The 20,197-nt window shown below is 38.0% G+C and overlaps 1 protein-coding gene across 2 annotated transcripts in view; it reads left to right on the top strand.

Annotated features, from left to right (window-relative positions):
* CEP85L (centrosomal protein 85 like) overlaps positions 1-20,197 on the top strand; it is a 248,816-nt gene that overhangs the window by 92,187 nt on the left and 136,432 nt on the right. The window lies entirely within an intron of this gene.

The raw sequence follows: 20,197 nt of genomic DNA, 5'->3' as shown, positions 1-20,197 counted from the left end.
AGGCAGGGGTCAGAAGATGTGGCTGTCTCATGCTTAGTAACCCGTGCTGTGGGAGCCTCTGGTGGGCCGTGGTCTCAACCAGGATATCTGGGAGACCGTGACGTTTGCTGAGCACTCCCGGGTATACTTTTGGACCACCACGGAAAGTGAAAGAGTTAGAACTGGTTCCGGGCAAACCAATGTGCCCGACTTCAAAGGGTCGGAGGTTGTCAGAGAACCTTTCCCAGAAAGCGTGACACCCCTGTCTTTAGTCCTGTGGTCATGCTAATTACCTTTAACTGGCCGACAGGTGCCCAGTGTTTAGCTTCCAAATTCTAAGGAAGGACAGGACAGAATAGCAAGCGAAAGAGGTCCGAGGGTACTCACTGCGTGGTGATTGGGATACTCTTCCTGGAGTCTCCTGGCTGACTCGCCAAGATGTAACACCCAAGGTTCTTTGCCTAGCCACGCCAAAGAATTGTTGTGGTGGCTGACCACGACAAGTGACAGAGTCTCGGACCGAGAGAGAGTGAGCTGTAGGTTTTATTGAGCAGAGCGAACGTACAAAGCTTCCACAGCGTGGAAGGGGTCCTGAATGGGTTGCCACTGCTTGCCTGGGTGATTGCCTTTTAAACTCTAACGCAGGAGATACATGAGGCGGGAAACATGTTACAGGGGCAAGAAACAAAGGCAGTAAATTATTTAGTGATCTGCCTTAGATATTGAGAAAAACCGAAATTGAGACTTATGCTTACCTGTTTTATGTCCTTGCAGCTTCACAGCAAGAAAAGCAGGACCTTATAGAACTTACAAACTATGTTTACAAGGAATTGGGAGGATACATAAGGTCTGCCGATCACAGAAAAACAGGCAATTAATCTTTTCTTTAACTCTGGTTTTGGGGGAGGGCACACAGGAAAACTTACAGCTAAAATTGTTGCTGTTTATAGCTTTCTTGGGGAAGAAAACACATAAGCAAATCCTGGTGTTAGGAATATTTTAAGCATATATCCTCAATATTATTTATCCAGAACTGCAGTAAGTCTTGATGTAGGAAATGAATGAGTTTTACAATTTTCTAAGCCCTTACTTGACCCAGGAAGCCCAGCTGGCATCACCTCTCACTTTCAATTGTACCTCCTACAAAGTGCAAGTTTTTATTATTTTTAAAATTTAATTTTTATTTTTTTTTAGAGACTGGAGCTTGCTGCGTTGCCCAGGCTGGTCTTGAACTCCTGGGCTCAAGTGATCCCCTCCTACCTCAGCCTTTCTTTTTTTCTTTTTTTTGAGACAGTCTTGCTCCATTACACAGGCTGGAATGCAGTGGTGATGTCACTGGAGTGCATGGCTCACTGCAACCTCCGCCTCCTGGGTTCAAGTGATTCTCCTGCCTCAGCCTCCTGAGTAGCTGGGATTACAGGCATGCGCCACCATGCCTGGCTAATTTTTCAACTTTTAGTAGAGACAGGGTTTCACCATGTTGGTCAGGTTGGTCTCGAACTCCTGACTTCATGGTCCACCTGCCTCAGCCTCCCAAAGTGCTGGGATTACAGGCGTGAGCCACTTCACCTGGGCTTTTTTTTTTTTTTTTTTTTTTTTAAAGACAGGGTCTTGCACTGTTGCCCAGGCCAGAGTGTAGTGGTGCAGTCTTGACTCACTGTAACCTCTGCCTAATGGGTTCAAGCATTCTGCCTCAGCCTCCCAAGTAGCTGGGTTTACAGGTGCCTGCCACCACGCCTAGCTAATTTTTGTATCTTTAGTAGAGATGGGGTTTCACCATGTTGGACAGGTTGGTCTCAAACTCCTGACCTCAAGTGATCTGCTTGCCTCAGCTTCCCAAAATGCTGGGATTACAGTTGTGAGCCACCATACCCAATCTCCACCTCAGCCTTTTGAGTAGCCGGGATTACAGGTGCATACCATCATATCTGGCCACCGAGCACAAGTTCCCTGTCCCACCTCCTTTTTTTCCCATTTTTTTGAAGATAGTCTCACTCTGTCACCCAGGCTGGAGTGCAGTCGTGCTATTATGGCTCACTTGCAGCCTTGACCTCCTCATCTCAAGTGATCCTTCTGTTTCAGCCTCCCAGGTAGATTTGGTTACAGGCTTGTGCCACCATTCCTGGCTTTTTGTTTGTTTGTTTTGTTTTTTTGTAGGGACAGGGTCCTACTATGTTGCCCAGGTTGGTCTCGAAGTCCTGGGCTCAAGTGATCCTCCAGCCTTTGCCTCCCAAAGTGTTGGGATTACAGACGTGACCCACCATACCTGGTCTCACGGAGCACAAGTTTTAAAATTTGAAATTCACTGTACTGTTTTTTTTCCCTTTATGGTTTGTGCTTGTTATGTCAAGTTTAAGAACTCTTTGCCTAGTTCTATGTCTTGAAGATATTTTCAAAGATATTTTCTCATTTTTTTCTTCAATATTTTATCATTTTATGTTTTATCTTTGTGATCCATTTTGAGTTAATTTTTTATATGTGTGTGTTTAGGATTCCCCAAGGCTTTTCCTAGACTCAATTGATTTTCATAAAGAATCACAGAACTTAAAGTTGTTATACTTATGGCTTGTTACAGCTAAAGGATACAGATTTATGTCAGTGATGGAAAAAGAAGCAAAGGACAGGGTCCAGGAGACACCAGGCCCAAATTTATAGTTGTCCTGTCACTGTGAAGTCATGTGCACAGAGTTTATTTCTTCCAGAAGTGATGTATGAGAACATGTGGAATACTGAAAACTAGGTAAGGTCATCTGAGCTCTGTGGTGTCCAGGGTTTTTTGGTAGGTGAAGTATGTAGGTATGGTTGACTGCCCTCATGGATGACTTCCATCTGCAGCCATCCAGCTGATGCCATTTGGTCCAAGGCCCCCACAATTAATCACATTATTAGCATAGACTATATGGAGTGGCCTAAAACCTCCAGGTAAAGAACGACTTTCTTACTAGGCTGGACATTCCAAGGGCTTAGAGGTTACATTCTAGGGAGCTGGGCAAGGGCCAAATATTTCTCGAATGTACAAGGTGTGGGAAACCCAGACTTGCTGAGTTAATTAATCCTTATTGCACAGTGTGAGACATAGACTGAGTTGTTGTTTTTTTTTCCTATTTACTTTTTGGGTAGAGTTATTATGTCTACTGTATCGCTTTTCAAATTGTGTTAGCTCTTCTAGTTTCTTTTCCTTTCTATGTAAGCTTAGAATATTGAAGTCTCGGTATTTGGTTAAAAAAAGGAAAAAAGAAAAAATAAGCTTAGAATAATCAAGGTACTGGAAGTAAAACTCATAAAAATTATGAGTTTGTACAAAAAAGAATACAAGAAAATCTTCCTGGGAATTTGATAGGAATTGTCAGATTGGGGAGAAATAACGTCTTTTCTTGGTGAGTTTTCCAATCTATGAAGATGGTGTCTTCTCCATTTATTTAGATTTTTTATTTTGCTCACCAGTGTTGTATAGTTTTTAACATACATTTTCTATACATACATTGTTAGATTTACACCTAAATATTTTATGTTTTTGGAGTGATTGTAAATCGTATTATATTTTCAAGTATTGAGACATAGAACCCAGAAATAAATTTAGAAATGCGTTTATAATATAGAAATACATTTGCTTTTAAGAGTATAAATTTATCTGTCTGTCTGCCTGTCTGTCTGTGTATCTGTCTATCTGAGATGGAGTTTTGCTCTTGTTGCCCAGGCTGGAGTGCAATGGTGCGATCTTGGTTCACTGCAACCTCTGCCTCTTGTGTTTAAGCGATTCTCCTGCCTTAGCCTCCCGAGTAGCTGGGATTACAGGCATGTGCCACCACCAGCTAATTTTTTTATTTCTAGCAGAGGTGTGATTTCTCCATGTTGGCCAGGCTGGCCTTGAACTTCTGACCTCGGGTGATCCACCCGCCTTGGCCTCCCAAAGTGCTGGGATTACAGGTGTCAGTCACTGCGCCTGGCCACATTTGCTTTTTGTATATTTATCTTGTGTTTGTTACCTTGCTGAACTCACTCATTAGTTCTAAGAGTTTGTTTTGGAAGTTTGAATGTAGATAATCACATTGTCTATAAATAAAGATGGTTTTTCTTTCTGATTTGTTTGCCTTTTGTTTTCTTCTCTGGACTTCACTGCAGTGACTAGAAGAACATCCAGCACAATGTTGAATGAATAGTAAAAGTGGATATCCTTGCCTTGTTCCTGATTATACAGATACAGCATTCAGTCTTTCACTGTTAAGTAGCAGTAGTATAGCTGTTAGCTGTAGTTTTTTATGGGTACCATTTATCAGTTTGAGGGTATTTTTTATTCCTAGTTTGCAGAGGATTTTTATTATGAATGGGTATTGGATGTTGTCAATTTTTTTCCTGAGTGAATTGATTTGATTTTCTTCTTTAGTTTGTTGATATGGTGGTGCATTTTATTACTTGATTTAAAAAATGTTCAACCAGCTTTTTATCCCTGGAATAAGCACTACTTGGTCATGGTATATAATTCTTTTTATATGTTGCTGAATTTTGTTTATATTTTCTTAAGGATTTTTTTCGTATGTATCAATAAGGAATGTTGTCCTGTAGTTTCTTTTTTTCTTTGGTAGTCTCTTGATATCAGGGTTAATACTATAATACCTTTATAAACGAATTGGGAAACGTTATCTTAGTTTTTGGAAGAGATTGTATAGAATGGTGTTGATTCTTTTTTATGCGTTTATGAAAAAGAATTTTCAGTGAAATACTCTGGGCCCAGATTCTTTTTTTTTCAATTCTTTTTTTTTTTTTTTGAGACACAATTTTGCTCTTGTTGCCCAGGCTGGAGTACAATGGTACGATCTCAGGTCGCCACAGCCTCTACCTCCTGGGTTCAAGCGATTTTCCTTCCTCAGCCTCCTGAGTAGCTGGGATTACAGGCGTGTGCCACCACGCCTGGCTAAGTTTTATATTTTTAGCAGAGACATGGTTTTGCCATGTTGGCCAGGCTGGTCTTGAACTCCTGACCTCAGGTGATCCATCCTGCCTCAGCCCCCCAAAGTGCTAGGATTACAGGCGTTAGCCACCACACCTGGCAAATGGGCCCAGAGATTATTAATTTTTGAAATTTTAAAATTATGAAATCAGTTTCCTTAATAGTTATAAAGTAATTCAATTTGTCTGTTTCAAATTGGATGAGTTGCTTTTGTTTTTTAGAGGAAGTGGTTGATTTCACCTAAATTATCAAATTTATGTGTGTAGAATTGTTTATAACATTCTCTTATTATTTGTTAGATGTCTGCAGGCTATGTGGTAATGTCCCCTGTTTCATTTCAGTTATTGTTTTTCTTTTTCTTTCCTTTTTTTTTTTTGAGATGGAGTTTCACTCTTGTTGCCCAGGCTGGAGTACAATGGCGTGATCTTGGCTCACTGCAACCTCCGCCTCCCTGGTTAAGCGATTCTCCTCCCTCAGTCTCCTGAGTAGCTGGGATTACAGGCACACACCAGGATGCCTGGCTAATTTTTGTATTTTTAGTAGAGACGGGATTTCTCTGTGTTGGTCAGGCTGGTCTCTAACTCCTGACCTCAGGTGATCCGCCCACCTCTGCCTCCCAAAGTGCTGAGAGTACAGGTGAGCCACCGTGCCTGGCCTCATTTCAGTTATTGTTAGTTTGTGTTTTCCCGCCTTGTTTTTCAGTTTTGGTAGCAGTTTGTTGATTTTACTGATCTCTGCAAAGAACCATCTCCTGGTTACATTAATTTTCTCATTTGTTTTCTGTTTTCAATTTCAGCGATTTGTGCTCTTTGTTAGTTTCTTTTTTTCTACTTGCTTTTGGTCTGTTGAACTCTTCTTTTTTTCTAGGTTCTTAGCAGATTAGATTACTGATTTGAGAGTTTTCCACTTTTAAAATATGCTATTACAAATTTTCCTCTCAGAACTGCTTTAGCTGTGTCCCACAGATTTTGATATTTTATATTTTCATTTTAGTTCAGTTCAGTGTATTTTTTGTAATTTACCTTATGACTTCCTCTTTGCTTCTCAGGACTGTAAGTGTGTTGTTTAGTTTCAAAGTGTTTGGAGATTTTCCTGCTGTATTTCTGTTATTAATTTCTAGTTTTTCTGTTGTAGCTAGAAACACTTCATGTGATTTCAGTCCTTTAAATTTGTTGACATTTGTTTTAGGGCCCACCATATGGTATATTTGATATATGTTCTGTGGGTACTTGGAAAGAATGTGTATTCTGCTCTTGTAGTGGGGGAATGTCCTATAAATGTTGATTAGATCTTGTTATGTTGAGTTCTGTATACTTGATGATTTTCTGTCTAGTATTTCTCTCAGTTGTTGAAAGACGAGTGTTTAAAAATCTACATTATTATAGATTTGTGTATTTTTTTATTTCTATGTTTTTGCTTTATATATTGCAGCCACATTGTTTGGTGTGTACACATTTAGAATTGCTATTACTTCTTGGTGGATAGGCCCTTTTATCATTGTATAATGTCCCTCTCTGTCTTTGGTAATTCTCTTTTCTCCAAAGCTTACTTTATTTGATAGTAATATAGCCAACATGCTTTTTTTGTTAATGTTCACATGGCATATGTTTTATATCCTTTTACATACAACCTATCTATATTATTATTTGAGGTAAATGACTTCTAACGGCATGTAGTTGGGTCATGGTTTCTCATCAATCTTCTGTACCAATTTCTATCTTTTAACTGGTACATTTAGAGCATTTATATTTAATGTAATTATTTATGTTAATACTTAAGTCTTTCTATTTGTCTCCATTTCTGTTTTCATTATCTGTCTTCCTGTGGCTTACTTGAACATTTTTAGAATTCCATTTGGATTCATCTGTGTTTTTGAGTGTCTCTCTTTGTGTAGTTCTTCTATTAGTTGCTTTAGGTATTTTTATATACATTGCTCTTGGTACATTAGATATACATATGTATCACAGTTTACTGATGTTATTTTACCAGTTTGAGTGGAGTGGAGAAATCTTACCACTTTTTATATCCCTTTAGCCTCCCTCATTTATAATAAAATAGTTTCACATATTTCCTCTACATACGTTTATAACCACATCAAACACCCGTCAAACATAATTTAAGAAACTCAGGAGCAGAAGGAAAGCCTATTTTATTTATTCGTAATTTTGTTTCTTGTGTTTTTTCTTCCTTTGTGATGTTCCAAGGTTTCTTTTTTTATTGCTTCCTTTCTGTTTAGAGAACCTCCTTTAGTCATTCTTCATTCGTTTAGATCTCCAATGACAAGTTATCTTAGTTTTCTTTTAACTGAGAATGTCTTAATTCTTTGAGGATAATTTTACTGGGTACACATTTCTAGTCTGACACTTCTTTTCTTTTACCACTTGAAAATATTTTTCTACTTCTTTCTGACCACTGTGATTTCTGATGACAAATCTGCTGTCATTTGAATTGTTTTGTGCCCTCCCTCCCCCGTTGATAAGTTGCCTTTTTTTTTTTCTGGCTGATTTCAATATATTTTTTTTTTTGTTTTTCTTCAGTTTTCAGAAATTTAATTATCATGCACCTTTGGGTGGATTTCTTTGGATCTTGTAGTTGAAAGTGATGGGGCATTGTCTCCTTATTGCCAGGTGGAGATGTAAGTCCCAATTTCCCACATGGCCTTTGCTGATACTTGAGGGATAAGGAAGAGCACCTTGTTACTGCTGGGTAGGGGTGAAAGTCCAGAATTCCCAGGTTATCACCACTGACACCACAGTGTGAGTTGCCTTATTACTACTCAGTGATGGTGAAAGTCCTCAGTCTCAACCAGGCCTCCTTTGATACCACCTAAGGGTAGAGTGGAAGGGGTGTCCCTATATTGCTAGACAAGTGTAAAGGCCCTGTCTCCCTACTTGGCCTTCTTTAATACTATTATGGTGGCACTTTTAGGGTGTTTTATTACAGCCTGGCAAGTTTAGAAGTCTAGGTACCCTACTTGGCTTTTGTTAGCATGGGTGTAGGTTCCCAAAAGATAAAATTGGTATTATGAATTTGATGAAGAGCTTGAGCTGCATTTAAAACCTGCTATTACTTATTATAGTTATCTGTACAACCTTGAATAATTTCGCACTTCTTTGAGCCTCACTTTAAAAAGAAAAATCTCTAAATTGGAGATAACTCTATGTGTGGTGATGATTTAATACGATGACTTTTAAACAGCTTAGCACAATTTGCATCATTATCATTGCTTAAGAAGTGATTCTTGTTCTCCTTCCTTGCTCCCTTATGTTTTCTTATGTTTCTCTTCTCAATTTTTTTTCCCTAGAAATGTTTCCTAACTGACTTATCTGAAGTGATATTTCTACTGCCACCCTCACAATTTTGTGCCTGCTGCTTTATTTTGGGCTTGCCTATTGTTTGTATCATAGGACAGGAACTGGTTTGTACTGGGTGTTCAATTTTGTTGAATGTGACAATGAACATGTAAACTCTCAGTTAAGGTTCCTGTTTCTACCTACGTTTTTTTTTTTTTTTTTTTCAATCCTGGTTTTGAACGTGGTATTTCTGAGGTTGCAGTGTACATTCTTCTGTTCTGCTTAACACCCTTTGTTTTCTGTTGTCAGGAATTGTGTTCTAATCTCTTTCGCTTGATGGTCCCATATTGTTCACTGGTGTGGGTTTCTGTGTTTTACTTTTTGTTATTTCACTGGGTCTTGGAAGGGAGGGAATATACGTGTATATACTCAGGCAGTGATCTTGAACCAGAAATCCTGTCATATAGGTGTAAGTGAAAAAGAAAATGAAGAGAAAAAGAACTTGAAAAGAGATTGTCAAACTTGTCCTTAATGTCAACTACTATTATGTATTTCTTCTCATTTTTCTTGATTTATAAAGGTAATAAATACACATTTACAAAAGCATAAAGGTGAACATTGTTTTAAAAGCAAATTCATATTTCAGGTATTATTCATGGATTTGAAAAATTTGACTCCACGTAGAATTATTTTGAAAAATTACATGAAGCAAAAAAAGAAGTCTGCCTTTATTTCATTTCCTTCTTTAATTCTTGCTTTTCAAGAGGTCGCCAGTGTTACTAATGTGTTGTATGTTCTTCTAGACCTCTTGCTGTTCATTTATTCACATACACACAGGCTTTTAAATAAACTGATCATTTCATACATGTTTTATGATTTGCTTTCTTTGGGATTTCTTTAAAAAATAATTTTTATTTTGAAATGATTCACATAATCTAATTCACACCACCTGAAGTTCCTAGAATTAGTTTATTCTCCAAGGAGATTTAGCCATTAAGATAAGCTTAGAATTAGGTTTGATCTCCATGGGCATTTAAAGAAGCAAAGAAGGCTTTTGTGGGAGCCTTTTTTCTGTGTTGGAAAGAACACATATAATTAATAAAAGTCCTGCCAATTTATGGTATATGAGCCAAACATATCAGAGAATAAAACAAAAACCTAGAATTTCTGTTCCACCATTTGGCAAAAATACCCCCATATACATACATACATGTTTATATGTATAACACATTTCTGTAGCAGGCATATATTAACTTAATTTTTAAAAACACATGCATATATGGACATTTAATACGTGATATAAAGATAGCATTTTAAAGCAGTAGGGGAATATTAGGCCTGAAAAAAGTGGTAGTAGATCTCTACCTCAAACTATAACAAATTTGAGATGAAATAAAGAACTATTGATTTCCTTTAAAAATCATAAAAATCTAGGAGATATGAGATTAGTTTTATATTCTTAGGTCAGAAATGTTCTTTTTTTTTTTTTTTTTTTTTTTTGAGACAGAGTCTCGCTCTGTCACCCAGGCTAGAGTGCAGTGGCACAATCTTGGCTCACTGCAAGCTCCGCCTCCCGGGTTCACGCCATTCTCCTGCCTTGGCCTCCCGAGTAGCTGGGACTACAAGTGCATGCCACCACGCCCAGCTAATTTTATGTATTTTTAGTAGAGATGGGTTTCACCATGTTAGCCAGGATGGTCTCAATCTCCTGACCTCGTGATCCGCCTGCCTCGGCCTCCCAAAGTGCTAGGGTTACAGGCATGAGCCACCGCGCCCGGCAGAAATGTTCTTAAGTCACAAAACATTTAATAAAAATTTAAAGAAATTGAACATTGATAAAAGATACGAAATAAAAAAGACACATACTGGAAGCAAATGTTTGTAATACAATTGACAAGGAAACAGAGTCTCTGGTGCCTAAAGAGCTCCTGTAGGCTGCTCTGTCTATAGAGCAGCCATCCTTTTATTCCTTTACTTTCTTAATGAACTTGCTTTCACTTTTCCTTGTGGACTCGCCCTGAGTTCTTTCTTGCATGAGATCTAAGAACACTGTCTTGGGGTCTGGATCAGGACACCTTTCCTGTAACATATTTCTGGTGACCATAGAAGGGACTATACTCGCAGAACCCCTGACCCAAAGGCTAACTTTCTGGGTAAGTGGTGGGATCCAGTAACATCTTTCTGGCCTCCACGGAAGCGACTATACTGCAGAAACCCCTGACCCAAAGGCTAAATTTGGTTAAGTGGTGGGGTCTAGTAACATTTTTCTCATGAACCACAAAAGGGACAATATTGAGACCCCCGACCCAAAGGAGACAGACTGCAGCACTGATTGGACAACTTTGGGTAAGTAGCGGTGTACCTGGGTAAAGATGGGATTGGGTTAGAGGCCCAACTTAGGGGAGTTAGAGTGTCTCCTAAGACAGAGTAGGTTAGAGGACCCTCTTAATAAAAAGCAAGGGTGCTTGACCGACCTTGGGTTAGAGGCCCAACTTAGGAGGGTTAGAGGCCCCTCTCATCACTATTGCATGTTAACTGCTATTCTCTTTCGATTAATCTGCCTTGTACTCTTTGCTATGGCTATGGGTGGAGGATTAGGCATGTACAGGATTGTGGGACATGGGGAGCTTTTTCCTCCCTAAAAGGGGAAATGAGAGCTGATGAGACTGGCTGGAAAAGATTCCTTTGGTACTGAGAAGCAGCCGCCTGAACTCTTCAGTGTTGTTGCAGTGGGTGGGTCTTTCTCTGGCCTCCGTAAGGTCTTCATCTTCCCCACCCTGCCATAGGCAATACTTTCCTTCTCTACTTTTCCTTTCCTATCTTTTCTATTACTCAGGGTGACCATCTTGCCCAGAGACCACGTGTTGAAACTCCAAGTTGGAGTTTGGATTAAAGATGATGGGGCCCATCTAGGGGCAAATTTAAACCTTGCCAGTTTGATACTGGGTGCTAAGCAGAGTGGCTAATGTCTGTGTTTTATCACATGTGTTTTGCTCTGGCCAGAACGAAAAATATAATTTTCCTTTATGATGTGGCTTGGCCCCATGGCTATGGTGCTGCAAGCTGGATCACTAAGGCTGCTCAGGGAAAGGGAACTTAGAAGCCTGGCATGCCAGCAAAAGGGTAAGAATTTCTTACCAGTCAGATTTCAGGCTTCTGTCTCTCTGCAAATGGTTGACTGAATGCTTAAAAAAAAAAAAAGAAAATCAGTTTTTATCTCTATGAAGTTTTGATTAATGCAAAAAATAATAATTATTTTTTTTTTTTGAGACGGAGTCTCGCTCTGTCACCCAGGCTGGAGTGCAGTGGCCAGATCTCAGCTCACTGCAAGCTCCACCTCCCGGGTTTACGCCATTCTCCTGCCTCAGCCTCCCGAGTAGCTGGGACTACAGGCGCCCGCCACCTTGCCTGGCTAGTTTTTTGTACTTTTTAGTAGAGACGGGGTTTCACTGGGTTAGCCAGGATGGTCTCGATCTCCTGACCTCATGATCCACCCATCTCGGCCTCCCAAAGTGCTGGGATTACAGGTTTGAGCCACCGCGCCCGGCCGAAAAAAATAATTCTTAAACTAGTGTGTTTTGTGCTATGAATTCGTTATTCTGTGTTGAGGGGTACTTTAGGATAAAACACAGGCTTAGAACACCTGTAAGCCCGCTTTTCAAGAAGACCCAGCAAGCTGATCAGTAACAAACTTGGCTGGAGGTCTCTGAAACAAACAAAAATATTGGATGAAGTCTCCACCTTGTTTTATGTCCTTGGGAGCTTGACCGTGTAACCATGTGGCAGTACTTTTGGTCTCCCCTTTCCAGGGAACAGGAATTTTAGGGTTCATGTCATAGTTAGCTCTAAAAATCATATTAAATAGTTAAAAGCGTTTGTAAGCTCAAAATTAACTACTGTAGACTCGTTCTGGGAAATGGGGAGTGCCCCTTACTATAGCTCAGTAGCTAACATTTTGCAGTTTCACAGTGACAGTCCTGGTTCAGTTCTCCGCTAGGAAGTCATTTGTGTGGCTTAATATCTGTGTGATCTTGTCTATTCTCTTCTCCTCCGTGGACTGTATAAAGTTCAGAACACCTTTGATAAAGTTCAGAAGGTAGAAATATTGGCCATCTGGGAAGGCTAAAGTCAGATAATAAGAGATCTGAAAGGATTTGTTTTTTAAAGAGCACTGTGGTTAAAAGTCAGCTTAATTAAAAATGGATAGACAAGCTATAGATACATTTAAAAGGCCTTTATGTTTTTCTCTTCTTGGAACTTGTTTTTCTGGAAATAGGTATTTTCTTCTCAGTCGACTAAATTATTTTTCTCCATTTGTTTTTTGTCTTTCCACTCTTAATGCACACATGAGAGGCCCTAAGATAACTTCTGGTAGCCTGAGACCCCTTGAGAAAAACAGGAGGTGCCACAGACCCTGTTTTGGGGAAAAAACCCTCTGTTTTCCTCATGAAACTCCAGGAATTAAAGCAGATGGATCCCTCTCAGAATTAAAGGCTCTGTTCGGTTTTGCATTGTGCGGTTTTGAGTTTTGGGGGTATTAGAAATTGCTTTGCATTATGAGAGAGTTTTGGTGTGTAATAACTAGTTAGGAAATATACTTTAAGGGACAGCTGATAGTAGTTAGGGAGGGGTACTTGACTCTTGGCACACTTGGATCAGGGAAGCATACTCTTGGCCACCTGGAAGATAAGGAAACATCCCTACCCCGCACTGGGAGATGAGACTCCCATGAGGGATGGACTGATGACAAAATGGGCTGATTGCCTTTGGGTTGCCTTGAAGTGAAACGCGGAGTAGAAGCACTGTACTGTCTTCTCTAGTATTTCCCTCCTTTTGGGGATCCAGGAACCAGCATAAAATAGTACCCTTAATTTTGGGGATCTGTCTTTGCCCTCAGCTGCATATTTGGCCCCAGAAATGCATGCTTTCCTGGCCCTGTTCCTCGAAGGGCTCCACCTTGAAGCCAGTAATCCACTTAAGAAACTGGTGATGAAAAATCTTACACATGCAGAATCTTCTGTCTGTCCATTTATTAATATGTGTTGTATGTTTATGTATAAAAGAGCTCTAATTGCTTAGAAAAATAAGCACTTAATATTTTTTCAGAAAAATGGAAACAAAAATGCCTTTTTGTTCACGTGACTTTAGTAATCTTTTGGAAATACAGTTTTAAAAATTATTGGTAAAATATCTTGAAAATGTAGACATTTGGTCTAAATTAAGGTCAATATCAGATTTGCTAAATGCTTTAAGGTTAAACTGTTTCTTTTGGGAACTGTTCAGTTTACCTGCTGTAAAGCCATTAGATTCTAGATAAGGCCTGGGGACATGTAGAGTTAGCCATGCCCCCTGGCTATGCTGGAGAGTCAGCTCTTAATCTGCGGTTGTGCCTGGTGTGTCCTAGTAACACAAAATTGCTAACTAACCGGGTTTTCACCAAAAGTAAAAGTTAACATTGTAATATGTAATTGAGACTGTTGTAGAAACAGTTCTACATGCAAGGTGTCTAAGGAAAAGTAAAAGGTACTTTTGGTAAAAGATTATAAGAAGGCATGGGAATGTGGATTTTTTGCCTAAAGAGTTAAATAGTTATTTTAAGTTAGAATAAAGCTAAAAGTTTGAACAGTTGTGGATGGCGTGAAAAAAATTGTTAAGAGATTCTGTGTGTGAACATATTGACTAAAGTTAAAGGGGTACTATTCAGTTTTTCCATAAATTAAACATTGAAATAAAAGCATAACAGGTTTTTCTTAGAGCACTAATCTGCTTTTTCACAAAAAAAGTAAATGGTTATAAAAGGTTTATAAGAATCTTACCTTACAGTCAAACTGATTAAGATTGGATAGACATAAAGTTTTATTAAGAACTGGGTTTAACATTAATAGGATATTAATATAAAGGTGAAATTTGGCTTATTTGGTGTGAAAGTCATGCAGGAAGCATTATTATCAAATGTAAAATAGTGTTTTGCTTTCTTTGGACTGTATTTGCATGATTGTGTTACTGGAATATGTTCCAAAGTTATGGGAAACTCCTGTAATTCTAATGTGACTTAATGTATGTTATTTATAATTGTTATGTGAAATTCTGTATGCCACAAAATTAACCAAATTTCCTTATCAGTTGTGGCTTTAATAGTGGCTAGCCTAAAACTTTTTACTACCCACAGACAATTGTCTTGTTTTAGTCCTCTTTAGAAGGCGGTTTATAATCAACTATGGAACTCTAGCAGATATTCTTAAGTGCAAGTTTTCTGATAACTTTGGAGATTATGTCATCAGAATAAAGGAAAAAACTTTCAGAACTCTCAGAGCTAAAATGTTCATAACTATCCAACAGAAGTTAACGACATGGACTAAACTGAAGAAGTCTAGTCTTTTTAACTTTTCTTAAAATGTTGCTGATCCTTTTTGTTTTGTTTTTCAGAGTTAAGAAAACTTCTTTTAAGCTATTTACAGGTTTTACACTTAACTGTTAAGTACACTTGTAACAGTTAAGTATACTTGTTAAGTACACTTAACTGTTAAGTACTCCTATGAACAAAATTTGGAGCATATTTATTTCTCTCTACCTGATTTCTCCAGAATTTGGAAACTAGTTGTGAGTATTCTTAACTTAGAGCAATATGGTTATTTGCATAGGTGCAATAAGAATCTGTTTTCTTTTGTAACAGGACACAATTGGATAAATTGGTTATTTTACCAAAGCTTTGACTGAAATGGTGTGTTTTCCTTTAAGAAATTAAACTTGACTTATAGAGCCAATTAAAGCCCCTTGGGGAACTGGCCTCATTCCTTGCCTACACAGTCCCTGTAAACAGGGTTTCAGACCTGTGGTAAGTAAAGAATGTCAGTTTCTGTCAGGTCCAGGAGCTCCAAGTTAGCTTGGGACCCCAAGAAGAGAGGAATTTACCCAACTTATTGCTATTTGAGGGTACAAACCCAAGGCTGGGCTTGGCTTTAAAAAAGTCTTATCTGGGGCTGGGTGCAGTGACTCACACCTGTAATCCCAGCACTTTGGGAGGTCAAGGTGGCCAGATCATGAGGTCAGGAGTTCGAGACCAGCCTGGCCAACATTTTTAGTAAGATGAAACCCCATCTCTACTAAAAATACAAAAAATTAGTTGGGCGTGGTGGTGGGCTCCTGTAATCCCAGCTAATCAGAAGGCTGAGGCAGGAGAATTGTTTGAACACGGGAGGTGGAGGTTGCAGTGAGCTAAGATTGTACCATTGCACTCCAGCCTGGGTGACAGTGTGAGACTATATCTCAAAAAAAAAAAAAAAAGTCTTATCTGAAATTCCATCTATGGAGCAGAGTTCCATCAAAGCCAATTTAAAAAGAGCTTATATCAAAAATAATTATTCTTGCTGCACTTTATACAAATAATCAGGCCAAGTATTATAAAGCAAATTAGTCTTTCTATAATTTGTCTTTAGTAAAAATGAGAAACTGGAGAGGGAAATACTATGTTTCAAAAACTATGGTACACTTGTTAGTAAATTCTAGTCTCAATTGTTTTTAAGTTTGTTTTTGCAATGTAGGCTAACCCTGCTTATTCCTGTGAACCAACCACGTGATCTCTGACTGCTCAGAACAAGTGGGATGGGTAATGTAAAAATCTGAATCAGTATTCTAATTCTGGGCACATTGCGATCAGCTAGCAACCCCATATCAGCTTGGTTTCAACAGTTGCCCAGTTCATGGAAAACTTTCTAATTTGGTTTTCTTGGAATAACTTTACTTATTTTGCTGTACTCTTGTGGAATATGTCGCTGTTATACTGTTTGTCTGGGAATACAGGACAAGCTTACTGAATGTTTTCTTAAACATATTATTTATTTGATCATTGATTTATGCCAGTATAGACTATGTGGATTTGTTTTTTATTTTTGATTATGACTCAGCAATAATATTTTGTTGTTCAAATTTTACCATTGAGAACTCTTTCAGGTTTGTTCTGGTGACACTTTGACATGGACACCACCCAGCCGTCCTTTTGTTTTTTGAGCACTTCCTTACTTTCGGGTACCACAAAATGCTCCATGTTCATCTTAGTTTCCTACTTTAGCCCTTGAATCAATCATTTCACCAGTGAGCTCTGGTTCTTTTTATTGGAGAAAGGTATTCAGAAACCAAGATCTGGATGCCAGACATGTTATTATTGGGATGCCATTGCTTTTAGGCCCTTTCAGAGGACAGGGCTAGGTTATGCAGGTATGTGTATACTAGCCTATAATACACATATATCTAGAACTATTTCTCTGTTTATTCATCAGTATTAGTATTGAGCTAAACAGGAGTTCCTTCAAATGTCTTTGACTCTAATTCAGACAGCAGGATTTATGTTAGCCCTTCTCCCTTGCTTATCTGTAACTTCCCTCTCCAACAGTTAGAAGCCTCCCACCATCTACCATTCATTTACTTGTTTACTAGGTCCCCAGTATATGTGTATAAAGCAGATTCGGAACTGTTAACTTCTACTCCCCTGTATTAGTTTCCTGGGGCTACTGTAACAAATTACATGAACTAGAGGACTTAAACAACAAAAATATTTTTTTCTCACAGTTTTGGAGACTCTAAGGTTCAAAATGAAGGGGTTGGCAGGGCCATGTTCCCTCTGAAGGCTCTAGAGAAGAATTCTTCCTTGCCTTTTCTAGCTTTAGATGCTTACTGACAGTCCTCAGTATTTATTCATTGGCTTGTGGCACCATAACTCCAGTCTTTGTCTCCTTCACATGTTCTTCTTCCCTGAGCTTTCTGTCTTTATATCTTTCTCTTTCCTTATAAGGATACCAGTAAGTGGACTTAGGACTCACCCTGAACCAGCATGACCTCATTTTACCTTGGATTACATCTGCAAAGACCCTATTTCCAAATAAGGTCACATTCACAGGTTCTAGGGGTTAAAATTTTAATGTACTTTTATGGAGAACATAATTCAGCACATTCTATACATACTATGTGGTTAAATAGAAAAGCATTAAAAAGTGCTAGAGAGTAATTTAACAAAGTTGAGTTGAGAATAAATCAGAACTGTGTGAAGGTCTTTTTAAAAATGAGTTTTAGCTGTTTGGTCTTATTAATAAACATTAAAATTAACTTTGAGGAAAGAATGATGTGGGAAATGAGGATTGAGAAGTTGAAGAACAGATGCTCTGAGATTTTCTTTAGTGTTATTGTAAAAAGCTGCTGTAAGCAAATCATATTATTTTTAAAACAGTGTTCCTGTGTCATGTTATCAAAAATTTACTTGCAGTTGAGGCAAACTCTTTTATTTTTTGAAGCTTTGGCTTCGAAGCTCAATAATCTTTTTATAGTCAGTTACTTCAACCTCGATAGAGTATTACGATATTAACCTGGGTCCAGTAGGGAACTAGCCTTCCTCAGTTTGGCTAAGGAGAGCTTAAAAAATAACTCCTATTCTCAGACTAGGCCTCACATAGTGTCCAGACTGGGATGCTGCCTCTCATGATAATGGCTAGCTGAAGAACTGAAAAACGCCTCACTGGAAAGATGACTATAATCGTTATCTTTTTCATAAGTCTCCAGAAACCCTTTGATCCTGTTGTGTATTGTTTTATAATTACTCACCTTTTCTATTGCTATTTAGAAAACTGCCTTTTCTTTTTATTCTTTGAATTAATTTAAAACCAATTTAGTTAGCAGTAGCAAATATCCCTGTTTTTCTCACTGAATAATTCATCAAGTGTTAAATATAAATTTCTATAATCTTTTAGAGATGGGAGAGTATGATTTTCACTTTTTCCTTGAATTGGATTGATGTGAAGATGTTAAAATTTTTGTTACTTTCATTAGTTCTTGCCATTACCTCCGAGCTGAACTTCGACTCTTTTTCTCCAGCAATTTTTTATTAATGCATGAAACAGTGAGTGAGTGCACCGGTATGTTACATAGTTCAGAATACAGAATATTCTAATGGAAAAGAATCCTGAGTTTGAGGCATGATTAGTAGATACTGTTATTTAGAAGCTATTCTACATAGATAAAGCAGTGTCAGAGTTTCAAAATCAAGGGTGTATTACTCTGTTCTCATGCTGCTATGAAGAAATGCCTGAGACTGGGTAATTTATAAAGAAAAGAGGTTAAGTTGACTCAGAGTTCCACGTGGCTGGGGAGGGGAGGCCTTAGGAAACTTAGAATCATGGGAGAAGGTACCTCTTTGCAGGGTGTCAGGAGAGAGAAGTGTTGAGCAAAGAGGGAAAAAATTCCCTTATAAAACCGTCAGATTTCATGAGAACTCACTCGCTATCATGAGAACAGCACGAGGGCAGCAGCTCCCGTGATTAAATTACCTCCCAGTGGGTCCCTCCCACGACATGAGGGGATTATGGGAACTACAATTCAAGATGAGATTTGGTTGGGGACACAGCCAAACCATATCAAAGGGCAAATCGTTCTAGGAAAGAGGCATAAAGAATGGTGGATAAAAATAAGATGGAATAGTAAGATTCTGGAAGACTTACAATAAATAACAGGAAATTGAGACTTCTGTGGAAAATGAATTGGAATTGTGGTTTGAGTGATTGGTGCTGGTAATGAATGATACTGGTTGCATTTATTATTGATTGTCTGGAAAGGTACTCTTGTTTTTTTAAAAAAATCAGTTGTATTAAGATACTACCTGAATATAAGAAATAGTTTTAGCAGGCATAATAAAGACTATTTAGAAGGAAAGCCTGCTGTGTTTGTTGATGTAACACTTGGTTCCAATTAGTGTATTCTTTGCTTCCTTAGTTCATGTCTTTCTGAAGTTTTCATGATTTTTACTTTATGGGATCTTTTTGTTCATTACCTTATCTGTTGTTTGGTAATTGTGCTTACCAAGTCCTGAGTCTCGTAGTTTATAAGCATTGTTTTTCGTTGTTGCATTTGCCTCATAGCTTATCTGTTTATTGTAAAGCACTCAGGAAAATAACCATTGTGGAAGATTACTGAATATTGAGAATAACCTGCATCAGAACATAAAGAATAGGTTGATATTTATAACATAATAGCAACTTGAAAACATGCTATATATCAGATTGTGTCATATCAGTGTCAAGTGGATATGTTTTTTATCCTTTGGTCTTTGATTGTATAATTTTTGGGGGTTATCCATTAACCACAGGTCTATAAGGTATTCATTTTTTTTCTCATTTATAAAATTAAATGAATCTATGCTAGCTAAATTCCAAACATTTTAGAATAACCTAAAATACGTTTATCTCCTTTGTATTACAACACCCAGCTGAGAATTACCATGTCACATTATTATATTAATTTCCAAATAATGTACGTGAAATTTGTGTATTATCAAATATAATTTTACTTTTAGATTGTATCTACAGCATATTTTAGTTAGCTGTCTTCAACTTTATTACTGTTACTATTTGGCTTGAAGTGAGCATTTCTTCTTGATTGGTGAGACTGTGGCGTGAAGTGCTGCATTAATTTGGTTTGTTGTGATAATTTTTAGGTGAAATATGTGAATACACTTAAGTTATTTTTTAAAAGACTGATTATTGTAAAAACCTCAGGGTACATATTAAATAATGACATGATTTACATGCTACCTGGGAGTTGACCAATACACCTTATAATTTACACACTTATTATACTTCATGCATTATATGTACGACACTGTTAGTTCCTTTCAGGAGATATTTGAGGTAGTGGTTGCCTCTTCTTCCTTTTTAAACTGTAGCTTTTAGAACGTTTATTCATTTATTCACTTAATATATATTTATTGAATACTTACTGTGTTCCAAGAATGGCAGAATTGCAGGGAGATAAAAATGGTGGAGGAGAGGATTCCATCAGAATCTCAGCAGCAAAGGGATTCTAGTATAGAAAATTATTCTAGACTTACCATTGAGGAATTTTCTTTTAGCCAGGATATTTTGAGATTTCAAATAATGCTAAATAAGTTGTGCACTAACATTAGCAGCACCACTTTTTAGCTGTTGTAATTTGTTCA

This window comes from Rhinopithecus roxellana, chromosome 4 (assembly GCF_007565055.1).
Source record: "Rhinopithecus roxellana isolate Shanxi Qingling chromosome 4, ASM756505v1, whole genome shotgun sequence".
NCBI lineage: Eukaryota > Metazoa > Chordata > Mammalia > Primates > Cercopithecidae > Rhinopithecus > Rhinopithecus roxellana.
This window is presented reverse-complemented; position numbering and strand designations above follow the sequence as displayed.